This window comes from Peromyscus eremicus, chromosome 10 (assembly GCF_949786415.1).
Source record: "Peromyscus eremicus chromosome 10, PerEre_H2_v1, whole genome shotgun sequence".
In the NCBI taxonomy this organism is placed as follows: domain Eukaryota; kingdom Metazoa; phylum Chordata; class Mammalia; order Rodentia; family Cricetidae; genus Peromyscus; species Peromyscus eremicus.
This window is the reverse complement of record NC_081426.1, coordinates 82,584,289-82,606,025: the sequence shown is the minus strand read 5'-3', so window position 1 is coordinate 82,606,025 and position 21,737 is coordinate 82,584,289.

Here is a 21,737-nt window from a genome sequence, read left to right as displayed (position 1 = left end):
TGTCTTTATAATAAAAAAAAATCAAGCGGTTGAGGGATAGGGTAAAATTTACCAACAACACTATTAGGTTTAGTAGTGTGCATATGGATGAAAATGATTTTGAACTATGAAGACAGTTGGAAGGCAAATGTGTTCTAAGTGAGTTCTAATAATAGTGACCAGATGTGTGTACATCCTTGCTGTCATTGCTATGATGTCTGGGGACTGGAGAGTTGAATATGAGAAATAAGGAAAATTCAATCAGATGTCACTTAAATGTCTATAACATTTGTGGCGGGAGCCTACAGCAAGAAAATGGAAAGTGTTCGGAATGGAACCACGCAGTAAGTGCATCAGTTAAATCTAATCAAGTGCCACAACAGGCTTGCTGGGGATACTGTAGACTTGAATCAGATGGAAGAAATAGAAGACACGTGTCCTGAATTCAGGGAGTTGTCAAACCAACGTGTCTGGTGGCATAGGCGTGGGGGTGCCAAGTGCCTCTGTGAGGGTTCACCTTGTCTGTCATGGCCTGTGAACAGTCCTAGTCGCTGCCACTGCTGAATAAGCTACCTTACTATGTAGGGTTGTCACTGTGGAATTGACTTGGGATGACCAACTTCAATGTCTTTATTGAATGCAAAATTTCTTTGGTGAAAGGGAAACATAGCTAGGTCTTGGAGAACAGCTTAACGTAAAATGTTGGCATTTTCTGTTTATTTAATGTAACGGGTACACATTTGGATTTAAAGACACACTAGCCTTGGGATCTGAATTTGAAATATGACTGATTTGACTTGTGATTCTTAAGCTGAAATGTATTGTATTCTACTATATTTATAAATATCATTGATTTTTTTGGGAGTGTTTAGCATTTACTTTATTTTTAAAAATGATTTACTTTTATTTTTAGTTATGTGTCTGGATGTGCAGGTATAAGCATCCACTTGAGTACTAGCACCCCAGAAGCATGGAGGATCCCTTGGAACTACAGTTACAGATGGTCGTGAACTGCCTAATGTGGGTTCTGGGAACTGAACTCAGGTCCTCTGGAAGAGCAGTCATGCACTTTTGGCCATTGCGCGACCCCCCACCTTTAGCATTTATTATGTTTTAATATGTTTAATTTAGTTAAATATTTAAGTGCTTGAGAAAATTTTCTTTATGGTAGCATTCAAAGAGTGCTTTTAAAAAGACAATTATATCAACTATGTATATGTAGTAAAAAATTAAGGAATCTTAAATTTATGAAAGAAACCAAACAAACTGAGTAGCTGAAATGCACGCGCACGCACACACACACACACACACACACACACACACACACACCCATCATATACCCTACCCATCCCCTACCCAGGGGATAATGCTTCTCCCAGAAGCCATGGTTACCAAACAAGAGTCCAGTACCAGGTGTGGGCTCCCCTCCCGTGAGTCATTGATTGCTTAGGAGTGTCCTGAAGATCCCTGAAACAAGACAGGCTATTACCATTGCTCTTGGTTTCCTACCAGAACTTGATGGTAAGACCTGATTAGTGATGGAGAAATCAAGCTGGTGCTGTCCAGGAAGCGTCCTCCTTGTGGGCTAGATTTGAAAGACACTCTGCAAGCTGCTTGACCAAATGCGAACTCTGTGAGCTACTGTAATGTCTGGTGTGGCGGGATACGCTCATGGGTACAGGGATACACCCATGGGTACAGGGATATGCCCATGGGTACAGGGATACGCCCATGGGTACAGGGATACGCCCATGGGTACAGGGATACGCCCATGGGTACAGGGGTACGCCCTTGGGTACAGGGATACGCCCATGGGTACAGGGGTACGCCCATGGGTACAGGGATACGCCCATGGGTACAGGGGTACGCCCATGGGTACAGGGATACGCCCATGGGTACAGGGATACACCCATGGGTACAGGGATACGCCCATGGGTACAGGGATACGCCCATGGGTACAGGGATACGCCCATGGGTACAGGGATACGCCCATGGGTACAGGGATACGCCCATGGGTACAGGGATACGCCCATGGGTACAGGGATACGCCCATGGGTACAGGGATATTTGGGGGTAACAAATCTTTTTCTGATTGGATTTAAGGCTGGTGCCCAACATGTTGGCAAGAGTTTCCACCTAAAACACGAGAAAATTTAATAAGAGATTCTAAAATGGAGCCCAAAGCAGCTTCCTACTTCAGGTCTCATGCAGGACTGTGGTACAGAGACTCGTCCCCTGGCCCTGGCGGGCTTCACTGGCAACATGGTAGACTCCCATGGTCTCTGACTGGCCCTGGGCCGTGATATAAAAAGGCTTCTCCCAGCCGCTACCTGCAGGCTTGGGAGCACAGCCACAGGCTTAAAAACACAGACGCAGACTTTGTACTGCTTCCCGGAACTGGGGAGGTAAGCGTGACTCATGGTACCTGCGCCATGTTGAAAAGCAGAATGGGGCAGAGCCAGCACCCAGGGCTGCAGCTGCTTCGGCCCTAGCCACACAGCTTAACAGTTACAAATCTCTCCTGGTCAAAAATGATTACAGATACACAATAGGACAGATTCAGATAGAAAGAAAAACTTTAAACAGTTTACAGTATAGGTAAAAAGGTACTTAGGCTTGGGAGAGAAAACAAAAAGGATATATAGTCATAAAACTAAAGTCAAGTCTTAAAATATATAAAAAATATAATAAGCCACATAAAGATGGAAATTACACAAAAAATCTGGATTATGTTATCTTTGGGATTTTTAATTTGAGAGAGACATTTGATTATAAAGGCTGCTGAATTAAACATATATATATTTTAAAGGTATCTTGACTTCAAAATTGGGGTCTAAGGCTATGTTGCTTTGAAAAAGAGGTTCTGCTTTTCCTCCCACAAAAGATGAAAAGGTATGGATTACTTTCAGGTTAATATGGTTCCATCAAGAAAGACCCCCTGAGAGGTCTCCAGATGATCCAACATCCAAAACAACTTCAAAGCAATTGGCTCAGACTCACGATTATTCCCGTCAGGACTTGACCATTCTCCAGAATTTTCTCAGGATCTCCCTAAGATTGTCAACACCCGCAACCAGCACAAAGTAGTGTTACAAGCTATGCTCAGATTCTCAATATATTATTTATAAATGTTTATTTTTATTTAAAGGTAGTTGATTATAAGTGCAATCTCTTTCTAAAGAAGAAAATGAAATATAGATATGATAGGATAAAAGGATATATTATTGAATCTACTTTTAAAGATCAACAACTTGTTTGAAATGTTTTACATTGCTACGGATTTTAGTTTATTGATACAAATTTAAAGGTAATTTTGTTATATTATATTTATATTTTTATTCTTAATTTTTTTTTTTTTCGAGACAGGGTTTCTCTGTGTAGTTTTGCACCTTTTCCTGGAACTCACTTGGTAGCCCAGGCTGGCCTTGAACTCACAGAGATCCATCCACCTGGCTCTGCCCAGCTTATATTTCTATTCTTATTTAATGTATTATGTTTATGCAACTCATTTAAAATTGTAATATATAATTAAAAATACAAAATAATTAGTCATTTATGATAATCAAACTTATAGTTTATATATATGTTAGTTAAGTTTTCTAGGTATACATAGATATATTTCAATTAGATAGATAATCTTCAAACACTTCAAAGACCTACAGAATATGGCATTTAAAATGTTTTAAAAACTTAGACTTTTCTGGACAATGAGACACATCAGCTCCTGGCAGCACCAATTACTTCAAAGAGGATGATGGGTATTGAAGAAACTCCATATGGAGTTTGCTTTCTTTGTGACAAAAATAGCCATGTGGGCAAGAAGCTCTTGCCTGGACTTCTTGATAATATGTTGTACATACAGGACCTATAGGAAAATGACCACTAAATTTTGTCAAAACAAGGTGAAATGGTCCTTCAGGTGCCTGCTTCACAGAGGAGATGGCCAGACATTCTACAAGAAACAGGGAAATGTGACTGAGAGACTCTAGGCCTGTAGGCTGAAGATGGATGTCCCAATGTTGTGGAGAAACTTTGGGTGCCTGTCCAGGCAGCCAGCTCCCTCTGTCATTTCTAGAATTATGGAAGTTGCTTACAATGCACTTCCTGTTTACTCAGGTAATACTATATCCTTCTGGGGTCTTTGATGGAGTTGAATACTAGATAGTTATAATTTTCCTTAGTCATGATAAAAGATAAATTAGATATAAAACTTTAGACTCACAAAAATAGGATAGATGGTAGAATATTTTCTAATTTTGCCAAATATAAAGACTAGATATTATAACTGTAATTCTTGCTTGATAATTGTTTCATTATGTATAATTTTACTATGTTAAAGTTAAAACCTTCCATTTTGATTAGACAGAAAAGGGAAAGTGCTGTGGGATGTCTTTCTGTACGCTGTGAATATGTGTTACTCTGATTGGTTGATAAATAAAGTTGCACTGGCCTATGGCAGGACAGGATGGAGCCAGGTAGGAAAACCCAAGAGAGCTAGTGAGAGGAGAGTAAGGGGAGACGCCAAGCCACTGTCCAAAGAGCAACCTGTAATGGGACGCAGGTAAAGTCACAGGACACGTGGTGATACATAGATTAATAGTTATGGGTTGAATTAAGTTATAAGAGCCATAGAGCCTATAATTTCCATTTAACGTTAATTTTATAAGCGGCTGTAGGCCCAAGGGGCTGGGTACCCAGGCGGGACTGGAGAAACAAGGAACCATGAAATCAGATGGGACTGGGGTAACTTCTGGCTACAGTATGCCTGGGATTGTAAATCTGGCCAAGAACCCATGCCTGGGATTTTATATGCTCTCCTATGACAATTTTGCTAAATGGACATAGCATAACTGCCTTCTAAATTGATACCTCTATATCTATAGGTTAATGCAGCTGTCAGACCCGATCAGAGAAGTTTCTTTGTGCAATAGATGATGGTTAATGCAAAAAAAAAAAAAAAAAAAAAAACCAAAAAAAAAAAAAAACCCCAAAAACAACTACTTATAACTAGTTAAAACACAGAAGATAAATGTGTGTGGAGTACTCAGGTACAAATGAAACATTTACTTCATGCCTTTTCACCCCAAGGCTCAGAGACCATCTCAGAAGAGGGTGAAGAAAGATTTTAAGAGCCAGTCGTCGGGGAGGACGAGAACGGTATCTTTTAGACATTGCAGGACCACTCACTCTGAACTCACAGTCACTGTGGTTGTCTGCACAGGACCACAATATTCAGCCAGATAGCATCCCAACACGGAGGAGGTGTTCACGAGTTTTCACCCCTGGAGGAGGTGATATTGACAGTTAATAGCTTCTGAGAGAAAGAGAGGGTCAATTTTCTTTAAGGGTGTGGTCTCTGGCAGCTCAACCAGATTCCAGTGGAGGGCCCTATACCCACAAGTATATGGGTAGCAACTGGACTCAGTGGGTTAGTTTAAAAAAGAGGGGGATCTGAAGTTTGGAGTGGGTAGGTGTGGAATCTTGGAGGAGTTAAGGGAGGAGTGGAGGGGTGAATATGATCAAAATACATTGTGTGCATGTACGGAATTCTGAAAGGGTTAAGAAAATACCATATTAAAAACATTAGTCCATCTCTGTGTGGTGGCACAAGCTCACAATCCCAGCACTGGAGAGGTAGAAGCTGGAGTCTAGGTTAGCCACAGCCATGTAGCAAGTCTGAGGCTAGCTTGGCTTTCCTGAGACCCTGTCTCAAAACCTAACCCAAACCAAAACAAACAAATGAAAACATCAATGAAATACTTGGTTTGAGTTCTTGAATGTAATTATTAAAATTTTATAGTTTTTACACATGCAATAATAGTCACACATTTGAATTAAAAGCTAAGGAAAATGATGTTCTTGACTCAGTGACGTTTAGTGAATTGAGTATTAATAAGAACAAGCCCCTGAATTGAAGCAGCAACTCAGAACACAATAACAAAAAAGTATATTAGTACCTACAACAAATAGCCGCTGTAGTTCAGGAACTTCATCTTTGAAAAAAAGCGAAATTATAGACAAAACACAATGATAATGAACTGGAGGATCCAGGAGGATATTTAATGACACATACTGCATACCAAATACTCAATAAAAGTTGCTTTTGCTAGAACAAGTTATTAATACATAGCAAGTGTGAATTTATCATTGCATTTCTGAATGTAGGTTTTGTCTGCAACTTTCATATCATTGAGAATAAGAAAAAAATGAGAGTATAAAATAGAAATAATATAGATCATTATCGTGTAGAAATATGGAATTCTAGAATAGATGAGCCATTTGGAAATCAATAAAATGGAACCAGGTAAGTCCAAAGATTAATAGACAGTATCTGGAGAGAAATTAAATTTTTTACAATGTCATGGTTTGAATGTAAAATGTCCCTCACAGGCCATGTGTCTGATGGTTCTGGCTGATGGTTCTGTGTTGTGGGGCTGTGAAATCTTTGGGGCTTGGGGACTGTATGGTAGAAGGAGGTCATGAGGGGTAGACTTTGAAGGTTACAGCCGCTTCTGGTTCCCATCTTCCACGCTCTGCTTTCCATTTGCTGCATGCTTCTGCTACAAAAGACTCTGAGAGCCTTCCTCACCCGAGGGTCTGACCAGCCCAAGATGGAGACCATGAGCCCAAAGAAATTCTTCCTCCCTTAGTTTGCTTCCGCAGGACATTTTGTCATAGTGATAGACACCCACACACCCACACACCCACACAACCACACCCACCCACAACCACACACACACAACCACACACACACACACACACACACAACCACAACCACAAATCCACACCCACCCACAACCACACACACATCCCCCCACACCCACAACCACACACACACACACACACACACACACACACATTCACACACACGCCTACATACCCACTCCACACACATCCTTCCACCCCCCCCACAAATCCAACCCCCCACATATTCATACCCCCACATCCCCACAACCATACCCACCCACACCCCCACACCCCCACAATCACACATCCCCACAACCACACACACACACACACACACACACACACACACACACAATGTCAACATGAAGTTTTTCAGGTAAAACTTACATGCCTTTTTAAAAAAGGAAAACAACAACAACAACAACAACAACAGGAGATTAGAATAAAGGATTTGAAAGGATTTGTAACAAAGAACTCTTACATGAAACTAAAACAATGATAAGGACAGAACTCACTTTCTTTAAAAATACACTCAAATTGCTTAAACGTATGTTAATGAGGACGTAGATTCAGCGGAGTATAAAAGAGACAGAAAAGCAATAGCGGTCAGGGAGCCTGGGCTGGCAAGGGGGGTGAGCGCGTCTGCTCTACTAGGCTTTCAGAGGCTCTGGCTCTTCTTGTTACTTCTGCTCTGGGTACTGCTCTCAACCATGTAGCCCAGGCTGTCTCACCTTCACATTCACATTTTAAAGACAGGTCAGAGGCCGGGCAGCAGTGGCACACGCCTTTAATCCCAGCACTCGGGAGGCAGAGCCAGGTGGATCTCTGTTCGAGTTCGAGGCCAGCCTGGTCTATAGAGTGAGCTCTAGGACAGGCACCAAAACTACACAGAGAAACCCTGTCTTGAAAAACAAACAAACAAACAAACAAAAATATAGATCAGAGAAGACCAGCAAAGGGAGGTCCTTGCTTTAAGGACTCATCCTAAATTAAGTGGTACCCAGAGCCTGTGCTCACATGCCACTGGCTAGAACCTAGTCACGTGGCTACTAGAAGAAAGACTGGGCAGTAGAATCTTTATTTAGGGGGAATGGGCCCCTCTGACATTCCGGTTCAATGGAAGAAAGGAAGAATAGTTCCAGGGACCAACCAGTAGCGTCTGTTACTATGAGGAATTGGAGATGGAAAAAAAAAAAAAAGACACAGCGAAGAAGTTCCTTGTGCATCCTTCTCAAGACTGCTGAACTCCGGGCGGTGTCGTCAGTGTGCAGAGTGCACTAGATCAAGATGGGAGAGAGAGGAGGAGGAGGATTCCACCGTATCCCACAGGCCATACATATCAGAAGCTCTTAGAGACAGAATTGGCTTTCGCTTTATCTGAGAAGTGGTATCTCTTGTGAAAGTAATTTCTAGAAATCCACAATCATCTCTGTCTAGAGGAAAGCTGGACTTTCTGAGAGAAATTGCTACCCAGCCTGCTTGTGGGGCTGTAGTGAGATTTGAAAGTCATGGTGTAAGCGCTGGGTGTGGCTCTGAGGAGGAGTAGGGAGAAGACGGTAAGCTTCGTTGGACTGCAGGACAGAGGACTCTCAGGACAGATGGGTCATTCCTTTGAAATGAAGGAAAGAAGACTTGGAATAATATACATAGTCGAGATTGAATATACTTTAGTAATTGTGTAGAAGCTCTTCATGAACTCACTTCTTTTTCCAACTGTGAATTAGGTGCTTGTATTATTTCCACCTTTTAGACGGATAAACAGGGCATAGGTTATTAATGTGCTCAGGGTCACACATGTAACACACAGAGGATTTGAAGCTAGGCATTGGGCTGAAGTGTCTGTGCAGGTAACTAGCATGTTGTGTTATCTCAGTGACATTTTATTAAGAAGGGGCATTGCCTTCTTTAATCTCATGAAGATGTATTACATCTACATATGTGAATATATGTGGATCTGCGTGTGTGTGTGTGTGTGTGTGTGTGTGTGTGTGTGTGTGTGTGTGTGTGTGCATACGTAGTTTAAGGTCAGGATACATGCTTGTCACACTTAAAGCCCAGGCCACAAGAAGAACAGAAACATGAGTTGGCTAGAGAGTGCAGGAGCGCAGAGATGGGTAAGAAACAGCGCAACATGGAGAGTTATGAACCGAGTGACCTGCAGCCAAGTGCGTCATAGCAGAGTTCAGAGAGTTCAGAAGAACTAGTCTGACCAGATGCTTCCATCACTTCCTATGTCTGTACAAATACGTGCTCAACTTGTGTGGGCACTTGGCTACGTGCTAGGAACTTCTACTTATGTAACTTTTCATTGCCTTCTCTTCATACCTGTTAAATTGAATCCTCTTCTCTCTGTAAGCCAGGCATATACTTCTTAAAGGTTTTTTTCCCCCCAATTAAATTTGTGTTTTTAGCAATTTCATGCATGCACATAGTACATTCTGTTTACCCTCCCTCCCTGTCTCCTTTCTTTCTCTCCTATCCCCCGTTATTCCCCCTCTTCCATACAGGTCCCTATCCCACATTCACTTCTTTTTGTTCTGTTTTATGATTCACTGAATTTACCCAGGAGTTTCTGTGTGATAACAAGTTTGGAACTATCCAGTGGAGCCCTGTGGGCTCATTGTTGGGTACACAAGTAAGGCAATGATTATTCCCTCCCCAAGAAATCCATTAGTAACCAAGAGGATTACTGGGAGGATTAGGGCCCCCTGTGCACCCCCTGACCCATAATTGGCTCCCTGGCTATAATTTAATATGAATAAATGACTGCAGTCTTTGGAAAACTTAATTGTAGTATTTAAACCATTAGTCCGGGTAGTTACCTTAGCTTAGTGGTAAGGAAGTGATTGCTCAAAAAACACACTGGTGTTCCATAAGCTCCTGAGGACCAGACCAGAGTGTAGCACCATGATGAGAAGGCATTGAGGAAGGGAAGACAGACTCATTCTGTGGAGGTTGGTCCTTGTTTGGTGACTGTCTCATGAGGTCCAGACTCGGGTTCAGACTCAGGTTCAGACTGTCTGAGACTGTTGATAAAACAGCTGATCCTGACTCTTAAATAATAAATGTGAAGATGTCATGATTCCCACTCACTGAGTTCTGAGTCTGATTGCATTGAACTCTCTAGTCTTGAGACCAACGGCACAGACACTCTGAGAAGTGGTTGGCTTGGGATCAAGGCAGAAGTTCATGGTTAGGATGGTCTGTCTGGAGACTGAACTTAGAGATACAGTTATGTGGGAACAGAATTGTCCAACAGTAAGGGCAGGGCTCTTAGGTCATTCAGTTTGATTTTGACTTCTTATTCATTCCGTCAATGTATATAATAACTCTGCTTTACAGTAAATAAAAAAAAATAGTTTATTTTGAGCTAACTATGTGAGATTGTGACCTGAAAATACGGATTCCAGTTACCATGAATGACATGTTCCATCATGGCAGACGTAACATTAACTTGTCCTGTCACACTGATTTCAGTCTGGACTTGACTTCTCTTCCTGGTGCCTGTGAACTGCGTCAAAATAATTCAGAGGGGCTGGCGAGATGGGTCAGTAGTTAAGAGCTCATGCAGGGGACCCAGATTCTATTCTCAGTACCCACATGGTGACTCACAGCCATACTTTCTTTTGGCCTCTGCAGGCCGTGTGTACAGTGTGTACAGGTGGTACTCAGACATGAATGCAGATAAAGCACTTAGACACATAAAATAAAATAATCTGAAAAATGTAAATCTAAAATAATTCAGACAAGAGTTTGATAGAAGATAAGACAAGCTTTTCTGTAGAATAAAGTAGAACATATGCTTGGGGCATGAGAGTGGACAATGGCCCAAAGAGACCACTGTCCAGATCTACATTCTGGGCAGGTTTTTGTACTATATTGTAAGGTTTCTTTTCCTGAGGAACTCTGTCCTGACTAGGTGATTGGCAGGCCTCTTTGGACTGATTCTTTAGGAGGAAACAATGCTGTGTCTTTGTTCTTTATGAGAAAGTCCTTGGAACACAACAGTCTCACAGGCTTAAGGCTTCTGGAGCCACATTTAGTCAACCAGTAGTGATTGTGCAGGCACCTCAGGATTTCACACCTTCTAGGCCAGAGATAGGACTGAGGTCCAGTCTTCCCAGCAGTAATTAAAGGCCTGCTGCTTTAGTTCTTTCTTTCACAGGCTGTTGAATGTGAGAAAGGAGTCCAGGCCCATTGCCCTTTGATCTTTCTAATATTTACCTACCTAACCTACTCACAGACAAAGGAAAGTTGTAAATCAAGATTTTACTAAACATTGGAGGGCTGTAGGTGGGCTACAGCACAGCAGGGAAACACCTTCAATAGGCTTCAAATGTTATGACACTCTTAGCTTTGGGTTGGTGGAGGCTCAGCATCCACTAAGGTTAGGATTCATTTACATAGTAGTCATGAGAATATTACATCAGATACAAAAGTTAAGGTGAATGTCTAATGCTGGGTCTAAAACAGCCCAAGGATATTTAGCTAGTAAGATTAAATAGCCTGTAAGATCTTTAGTATAAATACAGCATCATCAGAGAAGTTCAGTTCATATTCCTATCAGCCAAGTGACCCTAAGTAAGGGCATCTTCTCTGTCTATAAAATAAGAGACTACCTCTTGTTCTGAGTGTTACAGGAACATATAAAGTGATGAGCACGTAAAAGTACTCAAAACAGTAGGTGTTACTTTTAATATCCTCACTCCTAGGAGACCAAGGGTTGATTATCATTGGATTCTAACCAACTGTATCATTACTTCAGAAACAATGTGGAGAATGTAGCATAGGATTTAGGGATTGAAGTGTGAAGAGTTCAGCTCAAGGATTTTGCCTGCTTTCTACCCCATTCAGCTAGAGGAGTGGTTCTCAACCTCCCGAATGCCACCACCCTTTAGTACAGTTCCTCATGTTGTGGTGACCTCAACCATAAAATTATTTTTGTTGCTACTTCAGAACTATGGTTTTGCTACTGTTATGAATCCTAATGCAAATATCTGTGTTTTCTAATAGTCTTAGCAACCTCTTTGAAAATGTCATTTGACCCCCCAAGAGGTTGTGACCCACAGGTTGAGAACCACTCAGCTAGAGCTACAGTGTGTCTGTAGTAAAATCTGCTTCCTACGTATCTTACATGAGCACTTGCAAACATGTTCTACATTTGGCTCGTCTTCGTGGCTAAAGCCGGAGTCAGTGCTAGAGAAGTCTCTGGGGTTAGTCATGGTATTATTGGAAATTTCTTCCTAGAGTGTCACCAGTGGACCAGGTGTTCTCTCTGACATGTCTTGGGAAGATCCAACATCAAGGAGTGTGAGGCAGATCAAGGCACATGGTGACCAAGCTTGACACACACATAGCTCCTGGATGAGCTGGGGATATTTTCCCGTGAGACCACTTTACATTGGGGGCAGATTTCCCACGATATCCCTGCTAAGACCTTAGTGGGATGTGGTCATCCAGAGTAAGTCAGAGGGAGGATTTGTCTCTTTAGAATCCCGGGGACTCTCACATAGACAGATCTCTAACAGGACTGTTGCCACAGCCAGTAGACTTTCAGTTTCCACCGTGCTGATCAGCATAGACACGGACCAATAGAACAATGCACAAAATGACAGGTAAGGCAATTGTTAACTCATTAATTCGAGTGTGCTGTTACAGCAACCAGTCCTCCCCTGCTCCCCCACTGTAGTTACAGGTCCAGAATTATGGCTGGGACAGTCAGCTAGACTCTCCTCATGGGCATGGAGATAGCACACTTACTATTTCCCATGGTAACAGAAAGTACAATGGACCTTTCCCAACACCCTTGTGTCTCTGGGTATTTTACACCCTTTCCCTGCTAGTCACTAACACAGACTCACAGAACTCAGATTTCTCTGCACACCAGCAGATAAACAAATAGTTCTAAAGAATGCTAGTGACTCAAAAGGGTCCCAAAGATAAGGAACTCAGACTTCCTGTCAAACAAATGTCAGGAACTCAAATTAGTTCAGAAAGAACCTAAACAGCTCAGAGAGGCCTCCAAATGGACATGGGAATAGAAGGTGACGTCCAGATTGCACTGGCCACAGAGAACTTGCCAAGGGTCGGAATTCAGGGCTCACTGAGTCTGAACATTTGTTTCTCTACCTTACTAAATATTGGTAAAAAGCAGCTAACACATGCCAAAATGAAAACATAAGAAAAAAAAAATCCTTGAAATAAGAGTGAGCTCCCGTCCCTAATCCAGACACCATCTCCAGTTGATAACCATTCACAAAGTAAAAATTAGTTTTTTCCAAAGGAGTCTCACTGGGTATACAAACCACACTTCAGGGCAGGCCCCATGCCCTGCAGTAGATGGCCAACACAAAATGAGTTCAATGGCATTTTGGGAGCGATTTATTTATTTATTGTCTTGTAATGCTTTATATGGACATTTCCCCCCTTCCAAGTCTTTTGCTTTTATAGTATGATTTCCAATTATGTGTTTTTATGGAATTTCTGTGTGTGCAAATCTGTATATCTATGTATGTATTTCTTACTCTTTTTCTTTTTTTCCTTTTTTAATCTCTCTTTTCTGTTTGTTTTGTCTTTATCTGGTTTTATTTTATTTTATATTCTTGTTTGTTTTCTAATGAGAGAGAAAAAGAAAGGGTGTGGATTTGGGTGGGTAGGGAAGGATCTGGGAGGAGTTGGGGGAGGGAAAACTGTGATCAGAATAATTTGTGTGGAAAAAAAACTATTTTCAGTTTTAAAAAAGTAAACTCATTGGCTGGAGAGATGGCTCAGCTATTGAGAGCAGTGGCCGCTCTTCCAGACGGGGTGAGTTTGATTCCCAGCACCCACAATGCAGATCACAAACCATCTGTAACCCCCCAGACAGATCTCTGATACACGTTCAATAAATGAATATTTTTCCAAGTAATTTCTAAGTAAAACAAAACCCAAAATTCTGAGTGATTGTAAAAGCTATTTGAGACTGTTCCATTTTTCCTTCCCTCCTAGTGTGGTAGTATTTTATTTGTGCTGAAATGTGGCGATATTTCATTTGTGCTTTAATAAATAAAGCTTGCCTGGAGATCAGAGGAAAAAGCCGGCCATTATAAGTAAACAAAGAAGTCAGGCAACGGTAGCACAAGCTTTTAATTCATTTTTTTTTTTTAAATTTTTATTTTGCAATACAATTAAGTTCTACATACAGGCACAGATTCCCTTGTTCTCCCCCTCCCGCCCCCCTCACCTTCCCCCAGCCCGCCCCCCATTCCAATCTCCTCCAGGGCAAAGCCTTCCCCACAGACTGAGATCAACCTGGTGGACTCAGTCCAGGTAGGTCCAGTCCCCTCCTCCCAGGCCGAGCCAAGGGACCCTGCATAGGCCCCAGGTTTCAAACAGCCGACTCATGCAATGAGCACAGGACCCAGTGCCACTGCCTGGATGCCTCCCAAACAGATCAGGCCAATCAACTGTCTCACCCACTCAGAGGGCCTGATCCAGTTGGTGACCCCTCAGCCATTGGTTCATATTTCATGTGTTTCCATTTGTTTGGCTATTTGTCTCTGTGCTTTATCCGACCTTGGCCTCAACAATTCTCTCTCATATAAACCCTCCTCATTCTCGCTAATTGGACTCCCAGAGATCCACCTGGGGCCTAGTCATGGATCTCTGCATCCAGATCCCTCAGTAGTTGGATGAGGTTTCTAGCACGACAATTAGGGTGTTTGGCCATCCCAGAGTGGGGGTAGTGAAGGGCGAGGGTCGAGGGAAAGAGAGCTTGGGTGAGTGGGAGATCCCAGCTGGATCAACAACAGAGAGGGAGAACAAGGAATAGGAGATCATGGTAAATGAAGACCACATGAGAATAGGAAGAAACAAAGTGCTAGAGAGGCCCACAGAAATCCACAAAGATACCCCCACAACAGACTGCTGGCAAAGCTTTTAATTCTATCACTTGCCAGGCAGGGATCTGTCTGGATCTCTGTGAGTTCAAGGCCACACCAGAAACAGCCAGGTGTGGTGGCACACGCCTTAAATTCCAAAACTAGTTAACCATGAAGATATGGAAGTCTGTACAGACAGACAGGAAGTGACAGAGCTGGGCAGGAAGAGAAAGTGCTGTAGCTGAACAGAGAGAGCAAATCAGATGGCAGAACAGCAAGGCATATAGGCGTGGGTAGACAGGAAGTAGTTCGCATTTGGAAGCTGAGGTATTGGTGTTGGTGAGGTTAGCTTGTGGCTGTTCCTATTCCTCTGATCTCTCTGGGGCTTTAACCCCTATATCTGGCTCCGTGTTTTTTTTATTTAGTAAGACCATTTAGCAATTCATCTACATCCTAGGGTCAGCTTGCTGGAGTGTCTGATGCCTCCGAAGCCTCTTTTCTCCTGGGTTCCCTTGTCAAAGTTTGCAACTGCAACTTTAGGGCAAAATCACGTGTCAACAAAGGAGCCAAGCTATGGTCAAAAGCCGAGAAAAGAGATCTAATCAGAGTGGCCAGCTAAGAAAGAACAGATAATGGCTCCAGTGACAAAATACCATTTGGGGGATTGGCACAGCATTTAGGTTAAGCAGAGGAAGAACTGAGGCAGGAGGACACCAAGTATACATAACTAAGCAGTCCTGGGCCGGGTGCAAGGTGTACTCTGCTCTACCGGTGGCTCAGGCCCTGTTCCTCAACGAGGTCTGAAGGTGTCCTTGTTGCTTGAGAAGTAGGCTCTTCTGTTCCACGGTGCAGTTTTCCTCTCAGGGGAGGAGGGTTTTGCTGTTCCTCGAACCCAAGGTAACTGCAGGTGTAGGGCCGTGGATTACTGACGTGCTTTCAGCCTTGAACGGCATGAAACAGGTCAGGTGGACAGACACTCCATGAGTGATTAATTAGCATGCCTACTCCAGGAATCTGCCCTAAGGCGGGCGCAAAGTGCAGGCAGAGATGCCAGGCTGTCATTCTGCCTTCCATTTCCTTGGTCTCGAGTGAGGAGTCAGTGCTGTTTAGCAAAAAAGCAGTTTCTAAGTGCCTGTTATAAACGGGCGATAAAATATCCAGACTGTGGTAACGTCTGTATCTATGGGGAGGCCTTGGGGGTAGGAATGTGAGTTACATAAACTAATCCATAACAATTTTGGAGTTCTTTGTTTATATAGAAGGATAGAGTGCCGTAATATCTCTGAAAGCATTCTCTAAGTGTTTCGCTGTAATTGCATGTAAACCTGAGCCGTGACACCAGCATATTTTCATTTAGCAGATGTATCTAATACATTGATTCACCTTGTCGAAATTGGTGTGGGTACTTCCAGTCATTAGTATTCTTCTGTTTCTAGGTTGATTTTTTTTCCTTTTCCCTAGACTGGTGTAATTCCAGGCACACATTGTTTCAAATGCATTTCTGATTGATTTTCTGCCCAACAACTGACAACTTCAGTTTTCAGCAGGAGGCCCGAGCTAGGCCCCCTTTTAATGCTTCAGAGCAGTAATGCGATCCTGACAGATGCTGCTGAGGAACAATTGGCTTTTGTGATGGAAGAGAAAGTGTAGGGTTTGGTTCTCAGACACACACCGACTTCTTCCATGTGGATTAAATTACTGTAAATTGGAGGTAGGGAAGAGGGTAGTTGCTTTGATGGAAAGGTCAGGAATTAATTCTGTGATTGATTATTGTCTCATTTTGTAATTTGGGGAATTCTGTCCCCACTTGAATTTACTGATTTAAGAAAGTTCTTAGTGAAAGCTGTCGCATAATCTACTTGGTTCCTGAAGTAATTTTATAAAGACATCTAAAATCCACGAGCAGTACTGAGTTGTAACAGGTTTCCAGAGGCAATTGCTTAGGGTCCATTTTCAGACTTGAGAATTTCTATCATGTTTTACACAGATTTGACTCTATTTGTCTATGACTTTTTCTAGGTTTCTCCACCTAGCAGTTGTATTTGGGTTGGAATTTGCATGTGAATCATTTCAGAAAGATGGAGGCCTCTTGGATAAACCTCTAAGTCAATCAAAAGAATTTCCTTGGTCCCAAAAATCCCCAGCTGTTAGTAAAAATGTATACGTTGTGTTTCTAACTCAGCACAGTTCAGTGACCCTTGATTTGATAGTCAGACAATCCCTTCAAGTGGTGTATGGAATTCCAGTTGGTTGGGCTATTTATAAATTCCCTGGGATCTGGGTACTACAGTGGTGAGCTCACATGAGCTGGAATTAGCGGGTGTGCGTATTAAGGTCTAATATTCCATTTCCATGCATTTGTTCAAGCTGTTTTCTTGAATGGAACTCTGGAAGGTTTTAGACCTGTTCTTTTTCAACGTCTTCCCAAACTTGCTCATGTTTTACTGTGAAATTATCCCCAGACACTCTGACCCTTGGTGATTCTTTTGTTTCTCATCCCTAAATATATTTTACATTTGTATCAATAACATGGCTTATGCTATGTTTTCACATATTTCCCTTATTAATTTTTATACATTAAATTCCATAAGGGCAAGGGCAGTATCACCTATCATTTTTATAGCCATCTCTCTTGTTTGTATTTAATTCAGTCCCAAACATCTACAGACAATAAACATTTTTTTTCCATACAATTAAAAAATACTTGCTATAGCTTTTCAAAACTGTCAGTCTCTATGTATGCCATTTTCAGTGGGCAACATGATTAAAATTCAACTCTTTTGTAGGGTTGCTTGTGCATTCATGTAGGAAAGGGATGGTGTAGATGATAAGGTTAAGGAGAATGATGGCCAAGGAATTCCTTTCACATTGTTGTTTCCATTTACACAATCTTTTAGATGAGATACAGGGTATCAGAAAAAAGTAGGAAATCATTAGATTATTTCAACAGAGAGAATTTGCCGTGAGGGATTGGAAGAGCTGAAAAGCAGTGAAAGGACAGTGGAGGATCACAGAGAGAGTAGCTGGAGGAAGTAGTCCCGCCTCTCCCGCTGGAAAACTGGAGGACAAAGGTCAATGAGAACAGGAAAGTTAAGAAGAGAGAGCGCGTGGAGCTGCAGCAGACCTCCCGGGAAAAGCTGCCCTGGCATTGTGGGTGCTGTTGTGGTAACTTCTTGGTCAGGAGGGCAGACAGTCTAAAGAGACGCTTGTTCCCACCCTCTAGGCTATCAGACCATGGAAACAATGAACCCCCCAAAACTGACATTTCCCTAGGAATACCGTGCTGGGGGACAGGACTAAAGCCCCAGTGCTTGCCAAAGGAGGAATTTGCCTCTCAGGAAGAAATTTCACAGCTTCAGACAGCTTTGCAGGAAAGCCTAGAGACAATGATGATTGAACAATGAGCAGTCTCCAGTGGCCGGTTCTCTTTGGCTTCACATTCCCCTTTCACCTTATTTAAACCTAAGGCTCATCTCAGTACCCCACAAGAGTCGAGGGGTCAGTAGGGCCCTTTCGCCGTTTCTCCTTTAATGTGGCCAGATTTCCTCTTTCTGCTGTTCAGTATTACCTCTCATTGGCATACTGAAGGGGTGTGGCTGAGTCCACCTTGCTAGGAATTCCAGAGTTCAGACCTTTATCCTAAAACTGCAGGTTTCAGGGAGGGCACAATGGGTCTTGTTTTGAGGGTGCCACAAAAAGCACTTTGAGTCTAGGACCAATAGCCTCTTTCAGGGTAGAATTCGTCGCTGGGAGACACTGACCCAAACAGCAAGGAAACACGGAGGAGCAAGAGTGTCTCCACCCGCCTTCCAGCATCCTGTAGTGCCCACTGGCAAACCAAGGCCAAGTGGATTTGGAGCTGGGAGTTAACAATTTAATAACTGGTGAAACAGTAATAGTACGTATTGCCTTCCTACTTCATGAGGGGCAGGAGGGTGATGAAGACCACGGGAGCATATCTGAGGCACGGGTAAGGAACACATTGCTCTTCAGTGTTTGCTGGAACTCAGAGGCGGAAGTTACATGAGCTTTTGCTGAGGTCCAGCCTGGCCATAGGATTTCTGTTCCTAAGACCTTGTTGCGGTTCTGAAGGTGGAATCCCATAGTTGATCAATGGGCATCCATCAGAGGTAGAGTGTACATACTCCGTGGTTCTCTGGTTTCCAACGTTTGTAGCGTGTAGGCAAAGGCAAAACGTCTTGAATGCTATGATAACCTGAGAGTGCTGTGGTTGATGAAATCCAATGTTAGCCTTCCCTAAAACTAAGTCATAAAGCCCCGTTTACAACCCCTCGGATTGACTCCAGCAGGGAAACCAGCTCATAGATGTATGAGATTATTTCTTTGTTCTGACTTACCTACTTCATATAGACCCCAGAAGGCACTCATTCTATGTTAGACAAATTGACAGTAAACCTAGAAACTCAACTCAAAACTGCATAATTTTTGTGAATTTTTAGGTGAGATTAAGCATACCGTGTGTGTTCTGGGTGGTGATTTTTCCAAATAATGAGAACTTACTGTCACAGGGCTTTGCTCACGTTGAGTACAGATATTAATGGACTTTGGTGTTTACTCAACATAGTGCAGTCCCCCTCCCCCTAGACCCTCCCCATCCCAAACTGTAGGCCAATTCTCTTCTTGGAGAAATCACGATGGAAAGCCTTAGTAGTGCTCTTTTTCTATTGTGAAAATTTACCTTGAATTGCTCCTCTTTCTCCCAGGGTTGAAATTGTTTTCTATTTATTTGTTTTTAGAGACAAGATCTCTCTCTCTATAGCCCAAGCTGGCCTGGAACTCATAGACATCTGCTTGCCTCTGCCTCCTGAGTGCTAGGATTAAAGGCTTGTGACACTATGCACAGCCCAGGGTTGAAATTTTGGTGTAAAGTTACAGCCTTTAGTGGTAGCCATGTATACTCTATTGTTTCCATTCCCAGATTCAATTATTTAGTTCCTGTAACTGCAAAAGAATATATTTTTTTAAGAAATTTTTATTTGTCATTTCGTATCTAAGAAAACTAAAAGAGAAACAATCAACAGAGGCTTCCAGTTTAGATGGCAGACTCAAGTGCAGCCTTAGAATCTGTGAACACAACACTGTATAAAATTGTGCACACAACACTGTAAAACTGTGTATACACACTGTGCAAAACTGTGTACACACACTGTGTAAAACTGTGTACAGAACACTGTATAAAACTGTATACACAACACTGTAAAACTGTGCATACACACTGTACAAAACTGTGTACACACACTGTGCAAAACTGTGTGCACACACTATGTAAAACTGTGTACACAACACTGTAAAACTGTGTATACAACACCGACCCAAGTAAGTCATCTTCATTTGTCAGTTGTTAGCAAAGAGAGTGTTACACAATCCTGCCAAGATCTATCAGTCATGTGGTGGTTCAAATGAGAATGTCTCCCACAAACTCAGATGTGTGAATACTTGGTCCCTCACTGGTGGTAAGTTTAGGAGGTGTGGCCTTGTTGCAGAAAGTATGTCATGGGGCAGTTTCTAAGGTTTCTAAGTGGGCTTTCTCTGATTATGCTAGTGGTTCCAGATGTAAGCTCTCAGCTTCCTGGCCCAGCCACCCTGTCTGCTGCCTGTTGCCTCTGCTCTGTATCGAGGACTCTTATCCCTCTGGAACCATAAGCCAAGTCAACCTCTTCTGTAAGTCGCCTTGATCTTGGTGTTTTTGTCACAGCAGCAGATAAACAACTAATACAAGTTACTTCTGAGGAATGCTCAGTGTGTTCACATTTCAGGTATTGTGTACGGTACTAGGACTGCTTCTCATGGGACTGTCCCTTTAAGATACTTATCATTCCAAGTCTCTCTCTCTCTCTCTCTCTCTCTCTCTCTCTCTCTCTCTCTCTCTCTCTCTCTCTCATTGTCTATCTCTGGGACAGAGAGTTAAGAATCCATCTGTGCTAGAGGTTTTTTTTTTGTTGTTGTTGTTTGTTTTTTTCTCAACATTTTTATTTATAATATGTAAACTAGAAGTTTATTGTTAAATGGAACATCACAAAATCAATATTCTAAATTTTCCTAAATAATACGAGTCAGTCTAAGATATATTAAGACTAAGTATATAAAAAAAAACCTTACAATCACATTTTTAAGAAAAACTCCATCTGTAGCTATATTAAAAACTGTGATATCACAGTTAGGGAATTCACCAATCTGATTACTGGAGAAGGCCAGTTCAGGTACCCTCTCCACTATTGCTAGTAGTCTTTGCTGGGGTCATCCTTGTGGATTCCTGGGAATTTCCCTATATCTCTTTTATTGCTCTCCGACTCTGTCCCTCCCCTAGCTCGACCATCCCATTCCATGTTCTCATACCAATGAGTAAACTGGGGATGGGGGGGGGGAAGAGAGAGGAGGGGATGGGGGGAATTTCCCTAACACCAGGTTTCTCCCTTACCCCATAATGTCTCCCTCTATCAAGATATCTCTTTCCTTGCTCTCCGACTCTGTCCCTCCTCTAGCTCAACCATCCCATTCCATGTTCTCATCCCCCATCCCCTCCCCTCTCGCCCCCCACATCCCCAGTTTACTCATCAGGATCTCCTCTGTTTCCTCTTCCCAAGGGTGATCCGTACCTTGCTCTTACGGTCCTCCTTGTTTCCTAGCTTCTCTGGAGCTGTGGGTTGTAGTCTGATTATCCTTTGTTTTACATCTAGTATCCACTTATGAGTGAGTACATACCATGGTCGTGATACCTTACCTCCCAATAAAGCTGCTTTCTGAAGGATAATTTTGAATCTGCTCCTTTTCTGAATGAAGCAACCCACCAGCATCGCCTCTTCTCTGTCTAACAGTCATCATTTGTCTAGGGATAAAGAGGAGGAAGACATGGGAGACTTAAGCTCGCATTGTTTCAGCGGGTCTGTGCTAGGCATGCTTAGAGATCATGTCAGCTAAATTGGTTAGAACCAGTCTTTAGGTAAGAGGTTTGGTGTCTCAGAAACATCAGCAGCTCGATCAGTTCATTGAGTAGCGCACAGCAAACCTGACAACAGGGTCCACTGGGATTTGAACTGATGTTCTTGCCACTTTCAACACTTTGTATTTCCTTTGAGAATTATTCAAACCCTCAATGACACTGAGTATTTCAGATTCTAAAGATCTTAAGAAGCAATCCAGAAATGAATTCTTTGCTCTTACTTAGCTTTCAGTTTTGCTTGTTGGTCATAG